This window comes from Sinohyriopsis cumingii, chromosome 9 (assembly GCF_028554795.1).
Source record: "Sinohyriopsis cumingii isolate HCF-2022 chromosome 9, ASM2855479v2, whole genome shotgun sequence".
Classification (NCBI taxonomy): Eukaryota; Metazoa; Mollusca; class Bivalvia; order Unionida; family Unionidae; genus Sinohyriopsis; species Sinohyriopsis cumingii.
The window spans coordinates 9,303,903-9,323,028 of NC_142969.1; the positions used below are offsets into that span (position 1 = coordinate 9,303,903).

The 19,126-nt window shown below is 35.7% G+C and overlaps 1 protein-coding gene across 3 annotated transcripts in view; it reads left to right on the top strand.

Moving 5' to 3' along the window:
- The first annotated feature begins 2,881 nt into the window (after positions 1–2,881).
- Positions 2,882–19,126, top strand: part of LOC149791252 (uncharacterized) — a 246,955-nt gene continuing 230,710 nt past the window's right edge. For 2 of the 3 annotated variants that reach the window (XM_089969729.1, XM_089969732.1), the window contains exon 1: positions 2,882–3,000. The gene's annotated coding sequence lies outside the window, so the exon portion shown is untranslated. Of the gene's footprint in view, positions 3,001–13,194; positions 13,334–19,126 lie in introns of those variants that run through there. The other variant, XM_089969730.1, reaches the window with a different exon arrangement.

The following is a 19,126-nucleotide window of genomic DNA, read 5'->3' on the forward strand; positions in this document are numbered from 1 at the left end:
GATACGTCAACGAAGTCAGCCGTTGTTGAGTTAACGCAAAAAGATCAAATAAGAAAAAAATTAGACAGTTACCGACAAAGCGACAAGAAAAATAATAGAGAGTTTAGCCTGGATATCAACGCTGTGTTGTCGTTACGTGAGCGTCAGAATAATCACTGTGCGAGTTGTAATTGTTTATTGCTGTGGCAGTATCCGAAAAACGACCCAAGACAATTTACCGTGGATAGAATAGACAGCAATCTCGGTCATACGCGTGAAAATGTAATGCTGACCTGTCTTGAGTGTAATCGACGCAGAGGTGTTGCTGCAGTTATTTAAGTGATCGAGGTGGTAATTGTGTATCCGTGGGAATCACCTGAAGTTGCTCGCGTGTGAATCCACGCTGAGGAGCAGTTGAATCTAATCTGTAGATTGCGTTTCTCCCAGTTGATCTGGTTATGCTGGATATCTTGTGTGTGGTAACACTCCATGTGGGATCGGTTGCTCTTTTTTTCCCTCCTTCGAGTTCGCCGGGTTCGTATAAATACCTAACGGTGACATTACCCAGCAACGGGGACGCTAGCGTCGTTGGCTGCGTTGAAACACGTTCACTGACGCGGGGTATATATTTTTTTGTGATTGCATTTACAGGTCTCATGTTTGTTGTTCTGGTAATTTCATTATTCAGCGCGGCTATCACGTTTGGCAGTCTTGCAACCCATTCACGAGATCTCGTATCGTAAATGAATTCCCTCGCGTACTGGTATCCGAATAATCTCTCAGCGAGTGTTCTATTAAATCGCTCAACAATTGCCTGATCCCGATGAATTTCAGTATGTCCTCGTCGTATGGTAACGTTATGCTGCTTTGTCAGTGATGACACCGCGCCCTGAAATTCCTTGCCAGGATCAACTTGTAATAATCGGGGCCAGCTTAGAGGTCCTCGTTGATAAATTCGTTTGAACGCAGAAGCAACTTCAACGGCTGTTTTAGTCGCTAACGGTTCTGCTTCTTTGTATCTACTAGCAACATCAACTACTGTTAGCGCGTATTTGTATGTTTTTCTACGGACAGTATCATGAGGCAGGAATAGTATGTCAGCCTGATGAACTTCATTGGGGGTACTAACATCAAAATGTGCAAAATTGATTTGTCGAGGTGGTGGTAAGTAGATTTGCCATATTGCTTGTTTTGACAGCCATTTTTTGGCAACCTTGCGTGTTACTTTTGCTGCGCTGGCGAGTTTATTAATTGCTGAGTTACCTCTCCAGTATCCGATTGGGGAATAATAAATCGCTTCCATTGTTATTAATTATCCAGCGCCTAATGCTAATTTAGATTTCATCGCTGATCTTATTAACCAATTAGCGAGTGACTCCTTAAATGATTTATTTTTTATGGAGCTTAGTGCATGAATTAATTTCACATCCGCGATATGCCTGTCTTGTAGATCTTTACTTCGATAAGCAACATCATGTATGTGACACGCTGCGTCGATAGCGTTTATCGGATACTCTCCCGGTTTTGGTTTAGACTGTTCATCAAGTCTGATATCTAGTCGTGTCCCTGGACCGCAGTAATTGTATCCTGGGAGATGTTTTTCTCCGGGATATTTAGCCCAAGGGGTACCTGGAAGTCGTCCGAGGGTTGCTGCGATGTCACCTCCGCTGACTTTGTCAGGCTTTTTTTTTTAAATCTAAATTTTTTTGTGCCACATTGCGCACACTTACCAGAAAGTGCTTGTCTGTTATTTTTTGTTGTAATGGTTGTTATGTCGTTTGTAGGGGTTCGTGCCTTACACTTCACACAATATAGATCCATAATTATTATTCCTTATATACAAATGGAAATTACAGATTTTTCTGCGACGCGAAGAAAGGAGCCAGTTAAGCATAATTCAGTGCTACCAAATTCTATCCGGATGATTATCATTGGACCATCTGGATCAGGTAAAACACAGCTGTTGCTGAACATGATAATGAAGTGGATGAAATGGGACAAACTATACTTGATAGCTCCGTCTGTGGATGATCAACGTTGTTATGATGTTATAAAAGATTTTAATGAGAGTGCAAAAGCGCTGAGTGAAGACGGCGAGGATGTTGTTGAATTTATAACTGATATTGAAGAAGCTCCGTCCGTGGAAGACCTCGACGGGGAAATAAATAACCTAGTAGTGTATGATGATGTGATGCTGGACAAGCAAAAAAATCCTGCAAGAATATTTTCCCGGGGTCGTCATAAAAACACTGATGTGATTTATGTTACTCAACGTTATACACAAATACCAAAAGTAATCAGGGATAACTGTAATCTTCTTGCGGTGTTTAATGGAGTTGATGTTCACACGATGAGAAATATTCATCAAACCTGGTGTAGCGGCGATATGGATATTAATAAGTTTAAGAATTTCTTTAGTCGCGCTCAAAGAACCCCGCATGGATTTGTGACAATAAATTTACACGACCCGCGGACACGATACCGTATCGGACTTGATACATTGTATGGTTAACATAAAAATGTTTCCTTGGAAATCTTCGTCTTCGTAGAGCAGCAGGGGGGCGCAAACTACACCTGATTTTTCGATGATACCTCACCGTGGAAATTATGTCGGCGGAGTCGGATTTATTGAAGTAACTCGCGTTATATCAGCGGAAATACAAAGCATTTTCAGGGACATTTTTTTTTGTCTCGTTTTCTGAATAAAAGTGTTATTTCGTCGAAATAAGCCCTCTATCGGGAAAAGTTTCAGTGGAAGGGGTATTTCGGAAAAGTATTTTGTAGGATTCGCCCCCCCTGCTGCTAGGAATATTAGCTAAACCAAGGGAAGTAACCTACTAATTATGCAATACACTAGAATTGAACCGGAAGCAATTCTAATCATATTCTCCATTTCCTGTGACGTCATCGGCATTCTGCGGTTCAGCTGCCATCTTCGGTACAAACATCCTAGAGCCAATTCTTAGAGGAGAAATTTCCTCAAAACTGTAAAAAAATTGTTGACAGACAAGATTATCTAAGGTATGTATGATGTAGATTTGATATTTAATCTGCCATCTCAATGCATACTTTTGATTTGATAACTCGTAAAGATAGGAGCCGGTTTCAGTTCAGTAGGTCAGTGCGTTAGCATTTTACTCGCTTTTTTTTCTCTTCTTTTTCCTTGACATTACAATAACTTTTGTACGAATGTAAATGTGTCCGTACACACCCTTGAATCACCTAAGTATTGAAATGGTATTTTTTATGTGGTACATTTATAGGGCTATTGGTAATGCACAAATTTCAGTACGTGTGGGTGGGGAATATTGTTCTGATTATGAAGAAATGGTTATCAATTTTGGTACGCGTGATCTCATGTTTCCATCAGTAAAATATTCTGTAACACGTAGCATTTAGTTGTCAAAAAATAGCTTGATACCTTTATTAATCAGCATACTTTAAGCTCAGTGTACATCAATTGTAAGGTCACTAATGGTGACCATGGTCTTGTAATGATTGGACCTTGACACTGATATTTATGTTTTGGGCATCAAGGTCTTACTGCCTGAATAATGGCACTGTGTAGCGTGTTTTGATGTTGACTAACATTGTAACAAAAGTCAAATTTTCAGGAACTTCACGCACACTTGGCAGCCCATACTGATGCTTAGCTACAAATTGAGGTTATAATGTTTTTGCTAGACTTTCCTTATTCAGATGTCTTTTTTCTAATTAATTTAAATTCTCGCACAAGCAAATGGAACTGTTTTCAAGTTTTGTTGGCCTACATTTCAATTAGATGACCTCTCCGGTGGCCTAGTGGTTAGAGTGTCCGCCTCAGAAGTGGGAGGTCATGGGTTCGAACCCCAGCCAAGTTATGCCAAAGACTTACAAAATGGTACTGACAGCTGCCTCGCTAGGCGCTCGGCATTAAAAGGTTAGTGTTAGGACTAGTTGGCCTGGTGTCAGGATAATGTAACTGGGTGGGACATCATGCTACATGTCTGTGGTATAATGCCCCATTGCTAGACATCACTATAAACTCCATACTGCAGACATCGTAGCAATATGACTAAAAAATTGTTAAAGCTACGTTAAAAATCCTAATCACACGCACACATTTCATTTGGCTGGAATGCGATGGAAGCCGGCATTGCCAAAATCGGGTTAAGTTTTTTTAATGAAACTAATAAATAAATACATTAATATCGAAGAAAGTGTTTAGATAGCTTCGTTTTGTTCAAGATTTATATCATCCTTTTAAATGATTTCGGTATTACCAGCTTTCTTTGCATTCCAGCCAAGTCTTAAGCATTTGACTAAGTGATGGGGAGTTTGTGACACCCATCATTATTGTCGAATGCCTCCCACCTCACTCTGATACCCTGGCAAAAATTGTTATCTGTGAAACAGATTTTTTCCTGTGTGTGCAAGGTGCATTAGTGTATTATGCCTTGTTGATAATTCTCTACTCTGGGGACCGCTCTGTTGGCATAGTGGCTAGAGTGTCCACCTCAGATGCGGGAGGTCACGGGTTCAATCCCTGTCTGAGTCATACCAAAGACTTACAAAAATGGTATTAACAGCTGCCTTGCTTGGCGCTCAGCATTAAGAGGCTAGTGTTAGGACTGGTTGTCCTGGTGTCAGGATAATGTGACTGGGTGGGACATCATGCTACATGTCTGTGGCATGATGCCCCAGTGCTAGACATAACTATAAACTGCCACACTGCAGACATTGTAGCAGTATGACTGAAAAATTATGAAAGCTACATTACAAATCCGAATCACAACAACTTTACTATGGGAAAGATGTATTCACTTGAATGGGTGAGATTTTATGACACAAAAAAGTAATCAGCAGTACAGATGTGATTGGTTAGTACTGAATAATTAAAATAATTATTACCCCCTTCCCTGGAAAAACACCCCCAGACCAAGAAACAGATTATTTTGTAGCTGCACTTCTCCATGTTTATTGCCCACCTGGCCAAATAAAAATTCTGGAAACAAATAGCTGATATTTGATCTTTGAGAGTGAGTTTGTATCATTATCAATAGAAGTAAACATATTTATCTGGGTCCGAGTCAAGAACAGTGTATTTACTATGTCCTTTATTATAATTTTAATAACAGACCACCTAACTGTAACTAAGATTTTTCTAGAAATTAACTTTGGCCCTCTTCCGAGTTCTTCTTTTGTGTCTTATTTTTTTGTATAATCTTGTTTACTGAAAAAATTATTTATTCTTGCGATAACACATTGGCAGTAATCATTTATATTGTTGTATTCAGATTCTGATTTGGGTGAAATTATTATTCTCAGGAAATGCATGCTCTACAATAAACTCATTCTTTTCTAATACTTATTTTAAGACCATAGAGTTGTAATAGTACATATAATGTACAAAAATATGTGTTTCTGGTTGGCTGACCATCTAATTGAGCTTGTTCAGCCCAGTACTTGAAGCACAAATCATTACACTATGTATAATATTTATTTTAAAAAAATTACCTACCTACTATATATAATTGCTTATAAACCCATAAGCCGGCCACCCAAGCTGAATAGGTATAAACACTAAAGAGTGCATGACCTACGTATAAGCTGACCCAAAAGTCTGAGATGACATCACAAAATGCACATGTTAAGTTTTAAATGCATTTATTTAGGCAAACCTACTATAGCAAACATTGCCCGTGTAACTCACTCGGGGTTGGCATGTATGATTATTACATAGAAAAAGTATAAATTTGTTTGAAAAGTCAAGATTGTTTTTTAATTGTCAGTTTTCTTATTGTTTTTGCCTAATTTAGAATTGCATATAACTTGATCAGATGACTGAACTGAGCATTCACTGGTTGCTTTAACACCACCTCTTTCTTTTGACTCGTTTGTTTATGAGTTATTGCATTAGACTTTTTATATCAATGCACCAGTAATTTACATTTTTATTTTGCCTTGAAATTGTAAATACCTAACTCATTTAAATATTATCCCAGTATAACAACAATGAACAACAATAGGGTTTGATTCAACACTCGCAATTATGCTAGTGAGCGTATTTACATAATTGCGCCACCACATGTACATTGTAGGTTTGAACACTCTCAATGAAGTACATCCTTTGGATTCGAATCATGGGCACCATTGTACTAAACTTGAATGATAAATCCAAAATACAATAACGTTAAGTTTTAGAAATAATGCTTCAAAAACTATGATAATGCTGTAAAAACTGAATTGTATTTTGCTTTGATGTAAGCGACCTTACACTGTTTTACAAAACTATGGTAATCATGCTAATATTGCAGAGCGAAAGGCAGTTACACGGTTAAGTAAACGTATAGTTGCCTGTCAGAATTCCCTCTTAACCCAGTTTCAGGGTTTTAATGATTAAATGGCTCATATAACAAAACAAAAGACAAATACGCAAATTGTAAACAAAGGAGATGCCGAAACATCCAGTGGAACTTGGAGTACTTGGAAAAAACAACTTGATGACAATCTACAAGAACTGAAAAATTCACTCTGTAATATTTTGGACTTTGTAAATAGTGTAATGTAAAGTGAACATTGTTCAGTGACTACATTATTCTAATGCCCAGTTGTAGGATGTTTAGTATTAATGGGAAAGATATCAATTATCATACTCTTGACTTTTGTTTTATTATTTATTTATTTTTAAAAGAATTTGCAAGAAACATTCCTTGTACGAAGTAATAGTAAGTATTAAGTTGTGTTTACATACAGTTTCATTTATGTATCCTTTAAAATTAATGTAATAATGCACCTTAAGAAACATGATTTTGAACCTTGAAAAACCTTGACAATTTTGAAAAAATTATGCTACTAACTCTGTTGCAAGAAGTGCAATGAGTTATTGATACACATTGCATTGTGATATTTTCCCTATACTGCAATTATTTCTGTACTACTGGAATATCCTAATATATGTTGCTTCGCAAATAACACATTGATTTAGTGGCACTTAATGGTGGTCTGTCACAATGTACTTAAATTTAATTAAAGGAAATTATCAAGCTTTATGTCCCTTCAATAAATGTATTAAAGATTTAAGCACTGTTCTGTTATATATTATCCATCTCACAGATAGCAAGAGAATCAAGCAGAATTGTTGTTTATTTAGCTATTCAGGTTATGCAGAATGGTATATAAATATTTCTTTTTTAAAATTAAGATTCATGTTGGAAAGATAGCATATAGATTTCATGTCTATAAGGAAAACATTTGCTCCTGTAATGCGTTAATAAAGACAGAATAGTAGAACTTTAACATAAGTCTCTTGGCTGAATTTAAGGCTTCCTTTTGGAAATATTTCAGGGGACATAATTACAACTAGGGCATTATACACATAATAACAAAACCATGCACAGAATCTTTAAAAATTGTAATGATGTATTTAAGCAGTGCTGCACCTAAAGCAAGTTAAAGAAACATTTGTAGCACCTCATACTGCCAATGTCCACTTAATTTTACAATTCTGAATTATTATAAAGGGACAGAACCAAAGTGCAACACAGTCACTGTACAGAAATAAGAGGTAATCTGGCCATATGCTTTCCAACTCTGTTGATTGAAAGTAAGTTTGGTGTGAGACAATATATTTAAAAGTTATATTTTCACAATTTGTGTGATTCAAGTTCTTTGACCTTGCAATTTGCCCATGATATTGAACCATATTAGTGGTGGTATAAAGTTTTTAATTATTTCCATAAAATTGAATGTAAGATTTGTTGTCATGGCAACTTTTGTTTAGTTGCCATTTAAAGCAAGGTAAATTTACATGTCAACATCAGAATCTGGAACTTTACGTTGGCATTTAAGATTGAAAATCATGAGCCAGTAATGCCAGAACATACTGTGGAAGGTAAGACAGTTAATGTTTATTGATTATATATCACTCAAAAGATGCACAATGTTGAATTGTCTGAACTGTAGTTATTATTTGACAGCTTTGTACCATAGATCTGGACAATATTTTTCCCTTAATGCATCATTTGTTTTGGTAGTACATGTATGTTATCCACTTGAAAACATATGTATAGAGTGAAGAACAAAGTATGATCTGAGTTTTAATGTAGTGAATTATTGGTACTGTTCACAGTTGGTTGTTTATGATATTGATGCTGAACAAGTACAGTCATTTATCATATACATAGGCAGGGGTAGAGCATGTTTGTCCAGTTAAGTAAACATTTGGCAAGTAATTCCTGTTAGAAAAGGAATTGCTTAATTATTTCAAATTAACTAGTAGAATTATTATAAACTGCATCTGACCACTTCAGTAGCCTAGTGGTTAGAATGTCTGCCTCGGACACATGAGGTCATAGGTTTGAACCCTTTCTGAGTCATACCAAAGACTTGTAAAAGTGGTACTCATATGCTGTTTTGCTAGACACTCAGCATTAAGAAGTTAGTGTTAGGACTGGTCGGCCTGGTGTCAGGATAATGTGACTGGGTTGGACATTGTGCTACATGTCTGCAGCATCATGCCCCAGTGCTATACATCACTATAAATTGCCACATCTGCAGACATCGTAGTGGTATGACTGAAAAATTATTAAAGCTACATAAAAAAAAATCCAGATCACACACACACACACACACACACACGCATGTGAGCTACATCTATGCAAAAATGTAGATCAGACTTCTAATGTATTTTATTTTAATTTAGCTTTTGTGGAAAGTGAGGTTTAGCAGTCAATTTTCTGATAGCATTGTCAGCATCATCAGCATTGTCAGCATCATCATCATTGTCAGCATCATCATCATTGTCCGCATCATCATCATTGTCAGCATCAGCATCATTGTCAGCATCAGCATCATTGTCAACAGTTAAGGTTCCTGGTTAGTTTTGTTTGTTTGTTTAGCATATACAATATTTCCAAAACCATGTGATAGATTCTTCTTATATGTTACAATTTGTTTTGAGACTTGTGACAGTTCATTCTGCAACATACCCATTCACCTGTTTTGCCTTCAGGTCATGCTGCCAGTCAAAACATTTTGTGTTGATCTTCTGGTTTCAGAGTTTTCAGTTGCTAATTTATTTTTAACGTCCCTTGATTGATTCTCATCATAATTTCATGAATTATATTGAAACTTGTACAATTCATTCTGTGACATACCCATTCACCTGTTTTGGTCATGCTGCCAGTCAAAACATTTTGTGTTGATCTTCTGGTTTCAGAGTTTTCATTTGCTAATTTATTTTTAACGTCCCTTGATTGATTCTCATCATAATTTCATGAATTATATTGAAACTTGTACAATTCATTCTGTGATATGCTGTGATAAAGGTAACAATCATTTTAATTATGTAACTGACAGCCTTTATAAAGTTAAGAGATCAGTGATGTTTGCAGTTCTGCAAATTCGTATGCAAGAGGTAAAACAGAGCATGAGATTGATATCTTGGATGCGATATTTCCTTTTCAATTAGACAAACAAAAGAAATCCAATTTAAGTACTATTCAATATCATCAATGTATGACATGCATGAGCATTAATTATTTTAATATGGTGCACAAATTTACACTCAAAATGAAAGGCATATGCTATCTGGGTTTGCAAGGTCTATAAAGTTGTTAAACTGTAGCCACCATGCGATGTCATGAATCGCTACCTCCTGTATCAAAGTAGAATGCAGAAGCAATTTCGGACAAACACATGATAATATGGCTGGCCAGTACAATTATTTAAATTATAAAATATTGTACTTAAAGAAAATGGATAAGGCTTTTCATCAGTATACTGAAGCAGTAATAAATCTGATTGATTGCTTTGTAGATTTCCTTGCTGCCTAGCAACCTATATGCATGGATGTTGTTTTATTCTTACATGTCTTTAACCTATTCTTCTGATTTAATGCACTATACTAATTATTTACAGTTATTCTAAGATCCATTTTTGAGTCATTAAATATTTTTCAGATTTTATTGTTCTTTCAATGATTTTAAACATGACTTCATTTTCATGTTTAATAATAATAATAAATAATTAAAACCATGAATTCTTTTCTTATAAATTCAACTAATGTTAATGGGTTAGTTTGCTTTGGTTTATTCAAAGTGGACATTTTATCATTAACAGGTACTATAGTCTTGTAATTCACTTCCAAAGAATTACAACTGAATTGTACAAAGATAAAATTAGAAAAACAACAACAATAATAAGAGATTACTATTACATGTATTATTATTATTATTATTTATATTATTATCATTATTATTATGATTCTCATATATCTGTAAGGATTAAACAATACATAGAAGCAGAAACACTCAGTCCAATTTCCATACCATTATTGCACGACAATTTTCTTTTTAAATCACTCTTCGACAACACATAAGTTGTCAGTGAGATAAAGATGAAAACCATAATAAAATTTACTGAATGCTGTAGACCTACATGTTTGTCTGAAAACAATATGGCTGATGACGCAATGCCTAGTAGATAAATAACAACATACAGTATTTATAGTCCACTAAACAACCCCATTCCCACTGAAAACAGAAGCATTAGACTGAAAAACTGACTCATTGTACAGCCAGCCTATGAAATGAGAGCCAATAAATGTTCTTATCTCTTTCAAATTTAACGTAATATAAAAAAACAAATGAACTTACCTCCAATCCTTCAATAATTCCTTCTGTAATCCCAAATCTCCAACTTTGTAGTCTTGAAGTGCCTTTCTCAGCTGAACAATATTTAGGAGGTTATGAACATTTCCGGTATTAGGATTATCATTTACATAACACAAACATGTTATGGCAGTTGATGAATCCACTCCTTTATAATGCAAGTTTTCACGGACCACTTTTGAATTTATTATTATGGCGCATACAAGATTAATGAATTGGCTATTGTGCTTGGATAATTCTATGCTCAGAAACAAATGGAAGAATGCGAAAGAAATATTTCCCAGAACTTTCCACAATTTAAGTATTTTTTTAATTTAAAAGCAGTAAGTAGATAAGCACCTGCTACGAGCATTGCATAGGGTCCTTCAGTTATCAAAATTTTGATTTATAAGATTAAATTTTCTCTCAGATTCTGATCGTCCGCAGACCGGAAGTGCCATATCAGGGCAAACAAAGAAAAGTTCCCTGTTGGCCAACCTTCGCTGCTTATGCTTCAGACCCATGCAGTTTTTCCTCAGATTAAAGATACAAAAAAATGAAAATATTATTTTAAAAATTCCTGTCAAAACTTGAAGTGCTTAGTACCAATGCATTAGGAAAGACACTTGGGGTGGGGTTTTCTCATAAACATATATACAAAAGATACTTTAACAAAACACCGTCATTATCAGTGTTTTTAAGACAAGCAAGGTCAAGAAGCAGAATTAATTTACAAATGCATTTGAAGAAAAGAAATATATTGGAGAAAAAGCTATTGAAGTTCAGAGATAACTCCTCCATGGATAAACTTGACATGATTTTGCAGTTGAGAAACTATTTGTGTCCGAAGGAAATGTAGAAGGAAGAGTTCATCTTCAGGTGTTAGAATTTAGGTTTATAAATCAAAATCCTTATCAACTAACACAAGCATGTTTTTTTTATTTTGATCATTTAACTCTCACAATTTTGATACAATTTAACTATTGACATACATTTTTACTTGATCACTGAAAGGATAGATGTGGCTTTGGAAAGCTTAAATGAGGATTATAAATGTTGCCTTTTTTCTTGGAAAATGCATTTTACAGTACCTTGTTTGTTTACATTTCATGGATACTTGAATTTTATATGAACTAATTGCAAATAAAAATGATTTTACACTGGTTTAAACTCAAAGTGAAAAAATTGTTCAAATTTATGTCATCAATAACTTTAGAGGTCATTTTTCATGCTGTTTAAACATCAAAAGCCAACTTTCTTTGTAAAGTGTAATAGTTTTAAAATCCCCAAATGGATTATATGTGCTTCAGAGATGGAATCAGTGTTGTGTAAGCAGAGTACAACCCCATTTTGTTGTCAGAAAACAGAATCAAGTGTTTGTTGCATTCTTCCCAAATCATTTTAAAAGGGATTAAACTTCCATTAACTGTGCTATTATCTCAATTCTTAGACTTTTTAGTTGTTCTGAATAAATATAGAGCAATCTCTAAGTGCACAGTTAAAACAGACCAAGTCCTAGCTAAAAATTTCATAAGTCTACATTTCCGAGCTATGGGGGGGCCCGAGTGGCCGAGTGGTCTAAAGCGCTATCTGTTACGGATCACTGCCATCTCACCTCTGTCTGCGCAGGTTCGAGTCTCAGATTCAGCCAATGTGGGTATGTGAGAAAGCTTGCCAGTAGCTTCTTGTGGGTCGGTGGTTCTTTCCAAGGTTTTCCCGGGTTCTTCCCCCACCATTAATACTGGCCGCCATGTATAGCCTATCATGTGCTGAAAAATGGCGTTAAACCCAACAACAACAACAATTTCCAAGCTATGTCCAAGCTAAAACATGACAAAGTTCTTATTTCCAAGGCTTTGTCCAAGGTATTTCCTTGGTTTTTTAAATGTACGAGATAATGTCCAAGGTTTGCTTATAAAAACTTAGACAAAATATCAGCATTGTTTGAGATTTCCTAGGTTTTCCTAGGAAAACCATGGAAATACCTCGGATGTCCAAGGTTTTAGGTCAAAATTCCAAACATAACCTTGGTAAATGTACAGCTGGGAAGCTGCCACACAGCAGGCGTTGTAGTGATATGACTGAAATTTTTTTAAAGTTACGTTAAAAATCCAAATCACACACACACGCCATATGGAATGGCTACATCAAGATGAGGCTGTCACCAGTAGACTTCTTATGATTAGTTCCCACCATCTACAGTTACTATACTCTAATTGCTCTGAAATCTTTGGAAACTTTTTATCTTCTGAAGGGTTTTGAGAATAGAATTACTGTTACTAATATGATTCCTACAGTATATTATAAGAATAAGAACATCATTGCTCTTGCACCCAAAACAATCATGAATATTTGTCTAATGCTGTCATGTTGAGGATTAGGCCAACACCCTTGTCAGTGTCTTGTTTAACAATTTATCTGGTGTACCAGTTTCGGAGATTTGCATACTGACCTGCAATCTTTCTATTCGCCTCTGTTTTCACTGATCACAACACATATTGTGGTTGTATATTAGCAAGTACATGTCTGTGTAGGTGTACATGTATTCGTGTGTGTGAGAGAGAAAGAGCAAGAGAATAATGCAATGCCTGTGACCTCAGTACAATACTGTTGCTTGATTTTTGATATATGGTCATAAATTCATGACATGTGAAGGATATTTGCATTTTGTGATGTTACGGTTATCAGTTGGCTTTAAGGCAGGAGAGAATTACACCAGTCAGGTAAGAATTAACTTGGATAAGTTTTTTTTATATTTTATAAGTGCATAATAAATTAGTGCTCAAATAGGTGTGTACGAGAAATACTCATTAACATACATAATTTCATTCATGTAAATGAAAAGTGGTTATCAGTATTAAAGCCTTGTATGTAATTTTAAACTGCCTCACATGCTGAGACAGCCATAAACTTTTTAGGAAACTCACCATGCACAAACAAGTTTTCTTTTGTGTTTGCAGGTGTGTGTGCACATGCATGCATATGTGTGTGGTTCTTAATTTATTTTAAAACTTATGATCCATTTTACCCTTGATACCAAAGTTTCAAGAACTCAGTTTGAAACTCTGAAGAGTTGTTTTCATTTGGGTCACAAGCTCATAACTGGAATTGTTCCTTATATGTGGGGCAATCTGATACTTAAGATTTCTTATAACTGTGAGATTTAATCTCATTTTCCTCGAATTGTTACCAACTTTCATTTTCTTAAGAGTTTGAGGGTATACACATATACATATATTAACTGCCTTAGATTATTCCTCTAAAAACATTTGGAACAATACAATAACAAAAAATGTCCCAAAAAATGAAAATACCAACAAAGATGTTTCTGCAAAATATTTTTTTAGTTTCTATCAGCTGATTTTTATTAAATGATTTGAAAACCATTACCGCTTTTGATTGCTTAATTACTTATTATAAACTGCCTCACATGCCATTACATGCTGAGACAGCCATAAACTTTTTAGGAAACTCTGGAAACACCTACACCATGCACAAACAAGTTTTCTTTGTGTTTGCAGGTGTGTGTGCACATGCATGCATATGTGTGTGGTTCTTAATTTATTTTAAAACTTATGAGCCATTTGACTCTTGATACCAAAGTCTCAAGAAGTTAATTTGAAACTCTGAAGAGTTGATTTCTTTCGGGTCACAAGCTCATAACTGGAATTGTTCCTTATTTGTGGGGCAATCTGATGCTTAAGATTTCTTATATCTTTGAGATTTAATTTCATTTTCCTCGAATTGTTACCAACATTTTCTTAGAGTTTGAGGGTATTCACATATACATGTATTAACTGCCTTAGATAATTCCTCTAAAAACATTTTGAACAATACGATAACAATTAATGTCCCAAAAATTGAAAATACCAACAAAGATGTTTCTGCTACAAAAAAATTGAGTTTCTATCAGCTGATTTTCATTAAATGATTTGAAAACAATTATCGCTTTTGATCGCATAATTACTTGTTATATCTTTTTCTAAAACATTATGTATTCAGCCTTAAACTCCAAAGATCATGACAGTAATGTAACCAATCAATAGCTTGTTGTGTATACATGTTAGCGTTTGTAATCTGATTACTCAGCCACATGTATACTAGGCCTAATTGCACAGGTTTAAAATTTCTGGAATTAATGTGGGGATGAAAAGCAGAGAATGGATCTGTTGGTTTTATTATAATAATAATAATAATCTGTCATTTTCAAAAGCATTTGGGTAGATTTCATATATGTACACTGTATGTCTGGCAGATAGATTTTATAACAGTATTTTATCCTACTGCTGGTAGAATCATGTGTATGGTGACAGGGAACCAACCTAACAGTGATATTGGATGAAATGTTAATTCAGTCGAGTCACAACTGATTCTGTCATAAAGGTCAAAGATAATCTCAAAACAGTCCAACCTTGTTCATTAAGTTATGCCCACCTAAGCATGACACTGGTGACCTGTTAGCTCTGCCTATACTGAGTTTGCACATGAACAATATTATTGCCTGATAAGGTGAAGATGCTAGTAGAACAGCAAACATAAATTTGTTGTTGACATCACATGCACAGGAGGAAATTATGCCAAAGGCAAATCAAGGGTAATTAGTACTGATGCTCTGGCCCAGCGTGTGCTATTAACTCATTAACCCCTGGAGGTTTTTGTCCTTTTCGCCTGAAATGTGAGTAGGAAACCCATGCTGTGGGCGGTTTCTGAATATATCCTAATACATCACCTTCAAGGTTATTTTCCAATAACCTAATGCCAAGTTGTGTTAGAAACATAATTTTTCTTTGGCTATTTCGCTTGCACATTAGCGGAGGGGTAAAAGTTGGAGTTCTTACTTTCATATCGAGACCACTCTTTATTCCAAATGCCCATCTTATCCTACTTTTTGCAAAGGTTCATCTCTCTGTTTGCAGTTCATACCAGTTTGCCTTAAATCTGAGACCAAAAGTCTAAAATCCAGACACAATATCAGATTCCGACCACGGGCCAATTTTGGGTAGAAAAAAATCATGTCCAAAAAATTGAGATTTTCCCTATGTATTTTTTGTAGTGCAACTTGAAATTCCAGATTATTTGGTATCATTGTAGAGCTATATCTGTCTGCCTTTCTATAATGCTACCCACTTCAGTGTATCATGCATGACCATGACGTTACTGAGCTCGGCAGTAGGCTACTACCTCATGCCACATTAACTCGTCGCTTAGGGTTAATGTGTCAAATGATTTGTCCCACTTAGAAATCAGATTTATGTTATGCAAGATTGACTGCCCCACCTTTCGTGAAGAGTTTTGCAGTTGTCAGATATATTGGACTTGTCTAATTTATGAGGCTTATTTATAAAAGATCACTAATAATTGACAGTACCTTGACATTACACATGATGGAAGATAACATTTTGACCTAAGATATGTGCCATTAAACAGAACTTAAACCTACAGTGTACATCATGATTATAAAGATTGTGCACACTTTGAATAAAAATAAAAATGACATCTCTTACCTGCAGTGGTAGGTTGGGAACTAGTCTGTTCATGTGTGTAGCCTTAAATTTGTCGTTAATGCAACCTGAACTCTTATCTCCAATGAATAAGAGAGATGATAATATTTAGTGTTGTGTTCCATGAGTGTTGCTAGAGAACAGTTCCTCACCCCAGTCTGCAATGTCCTTCTTAACTTAAGAAATTTCCATATTTTTATCATGATTGGGGGATGGGAGACCAGCTGAACTGATATGCAGCGCTGATCTGGTGTTACACTAGGATGGGTACAAAGATTTTGGGTCTTTGATGTTGCCTAGGGATTGTGGAATGTATAGGATGGATTGGGCTTATGTCTGATGTTTTTTTTTTCTTCCTCCAGACTATAGACCTTATGGGTTGACCACTAGTTGTTTATTGCCTAACAAATGTCTTCTGTTTTCCTTCCATCCATTAAAACATGTTGTTATTGGCACTCTTCCTAAACTACTTTGAGGATTGTACTGAAAAAATTACAGACCCTCTTTATCTCAAGGTCCAGTTATTACAGTTGTTTGTAAAGCAGCTGATATGAAATCCAGTGAAAGTTCACCATGGTAGTTGGGATGAAAATCTTGTTAAAGCTACTTCTCCTGAATGGAATGTCATAGTGACATGGGATTTTCACCAAAAGATTTCCTGGTTTATTTGGAACAAAAGTTGTCTTGCTGTCCAGTCTACTATCGCAACACAGCAGCTATCTTTATGCTTCTCTGCCTAAATATGGTGTTATCTGCATGTAGGTTTAAAAGATGTTTCGTATGATGTCCATCAGATCCTAAATGAAAACTGTGCTGATCTGACATTCGTTATGACTTGCATGACAGCCATTTTGAAGAACTTGTTATTATTTCTCCTGAATGGAACATCATATTAACATCAGGTTTTTGCTAGAAGACATGATGTCTAGTTGGTTCTTAATAAAAATGTATTGGCTTAGCGTGTTGAAAATAATGTTATTGCTGATCAATTCAAAATTGTGGCTTTCGTAAAGGACTTTTTATAATGTCTACTCGGGCTGAAATGAAATTGGTGCGGAATCTGATGTCCAGTATGGCTACCATGGCACCATCTTGAATGGCATGGGATTTTCACCTGAAGACTATTATGATGCCAACTTGGCCCAAAATGAAAATGTTGATCCGACCTCAAATATAATTGCCATGAGGAACTTTTTGAAAATCTTGTCACTAATTCTTTTTTTCTTTAGTGAAAGTCTTCTTATTGTGCCTAATTTGCTTTGAATAAAATTGGTGCCAGTCTTTTTTTCAGTATGGCTGCCACAGTGGGTAATTTGAAAATCTTGTTGCACAAGAATATGATAGATGGTTTAAACACTGTTTTTAAAAAGAAGAAATGGTTTTATCTTGAAATTCCTATGTGTTCTTTTGAACTCCACCAAGGGACTCTTGATTCTGTTTACTTGTTATTAAAACACTTCTGGCCAATTCATGTTTTACTTGTCATATTCTAGAAGAGCTTATGGAAAGGTATGTTGTCTGTCATCCATCCATTAGCACAAGTTTGTTATGGCTATTCCTAAACTATATGAAGGATTGCCATGAAACTTTACACAAGTTCGTGTAACTAACTACTCACTACCACCTACACCTGTACTGCTCCAGTGGTCTAGTGGTTAGAGTGTCTGCCTCGGATGTAGGAGGTCATGGGTTCGATACCCGGTCGAGTTATACCAGAGACTAATAAAAATGGTACTAACAGCTGCCTCGCTTGGCGCTCAGCATTAAGAGGTTAGTGTTAGGACTAGTCAGCCTGGTGTCAGGATAATGTGACTGGGAGGGACATAATGCTACATGTCTGCAGCATGATGCCCCAGTGCTAGATATCACTATAAACTGCCACACTGCAGACTTCATAGCAATCTGACTGAAAAATTGTTTAAAGCTACATTAAAAATCCAAATCAAGCACCGCCACTTATACCATGGTCTGTCTTTTCTAAATGAAATTGGTATCGCTGTCAAAGCAGCTATGTTGAATATCTTGTTATTGCAACCCTTCCTGAATTGATGGTCTTATCGAGGTTTTCAATAAAAATACTTTTTCTGACATCTAGTTTGTCCGAAATTAAAATGATGCTGATCTGAACTCCAATATGGCCGGCATCATGAAAATTTTGTTATAGCTACTCCTCAGTATGAAGTCATATCGACGTGGGTTTTCACCAGAAGACTTGTTATGATGTCTGATTTCTTCTAAATGAAAATACTGAATGGCCACTACAGCAGCCATCTTGAAAATCTTTATTGCCACTCTTGAATTGAGGGTGATATCAACATCTGGGCTTTCAGTGAAGAAAAAAAATGCTCAGCAAACTAAACACCACCATCACCCACACTTTTAAAATGGAGGAAAAAAAACCCATCAATGACAAAGATTCCACGTTGATTTCCTTCTCTTTGCAGAAAATGCTCATGTTTTTTAGTATTTTGCCACCAAACTAATAGTGTGTTAGCAAATGATATTTGTTGGATTTGCTTCAGCTTGGTTACACCCAGGATTAATTGGCAAGCATTGACATGACTCTCTAATGTTCAACTTCAAAGGACAGAACAGTTTATACCCATGGGAATATTATCAAATTTGATTTTATTCAGAAATGTGGAAAGTATCAGTTGTCTCCCTGAACTGGATCAGTTAAAGAGTATAGAGTTACAATAGCAAATAAGAAACAAAAGTGATGGAGTTTGAACTACTTCAGTCTTTTGCTGGTTGGACAAGCTGTTGGTTATAATGGAATCCATCTATTACATGGTATTTTATGGCCATAAATGAAGACAGTGTTATGTATTGAACCGTGGTACAGTGAGAGTGATTGGGAATTTAGCTAATGTTCGTAACAATATGGGGATGTGGTGTTGAACAAAATGCCAGTGATACAGTTAGTTTTTGGCCAATTTATATTACGTTTGGGATTAAGTTTTAAAATATTTTGAGCTCATTGGTATATAATCATGCTGAACACATACATTAATG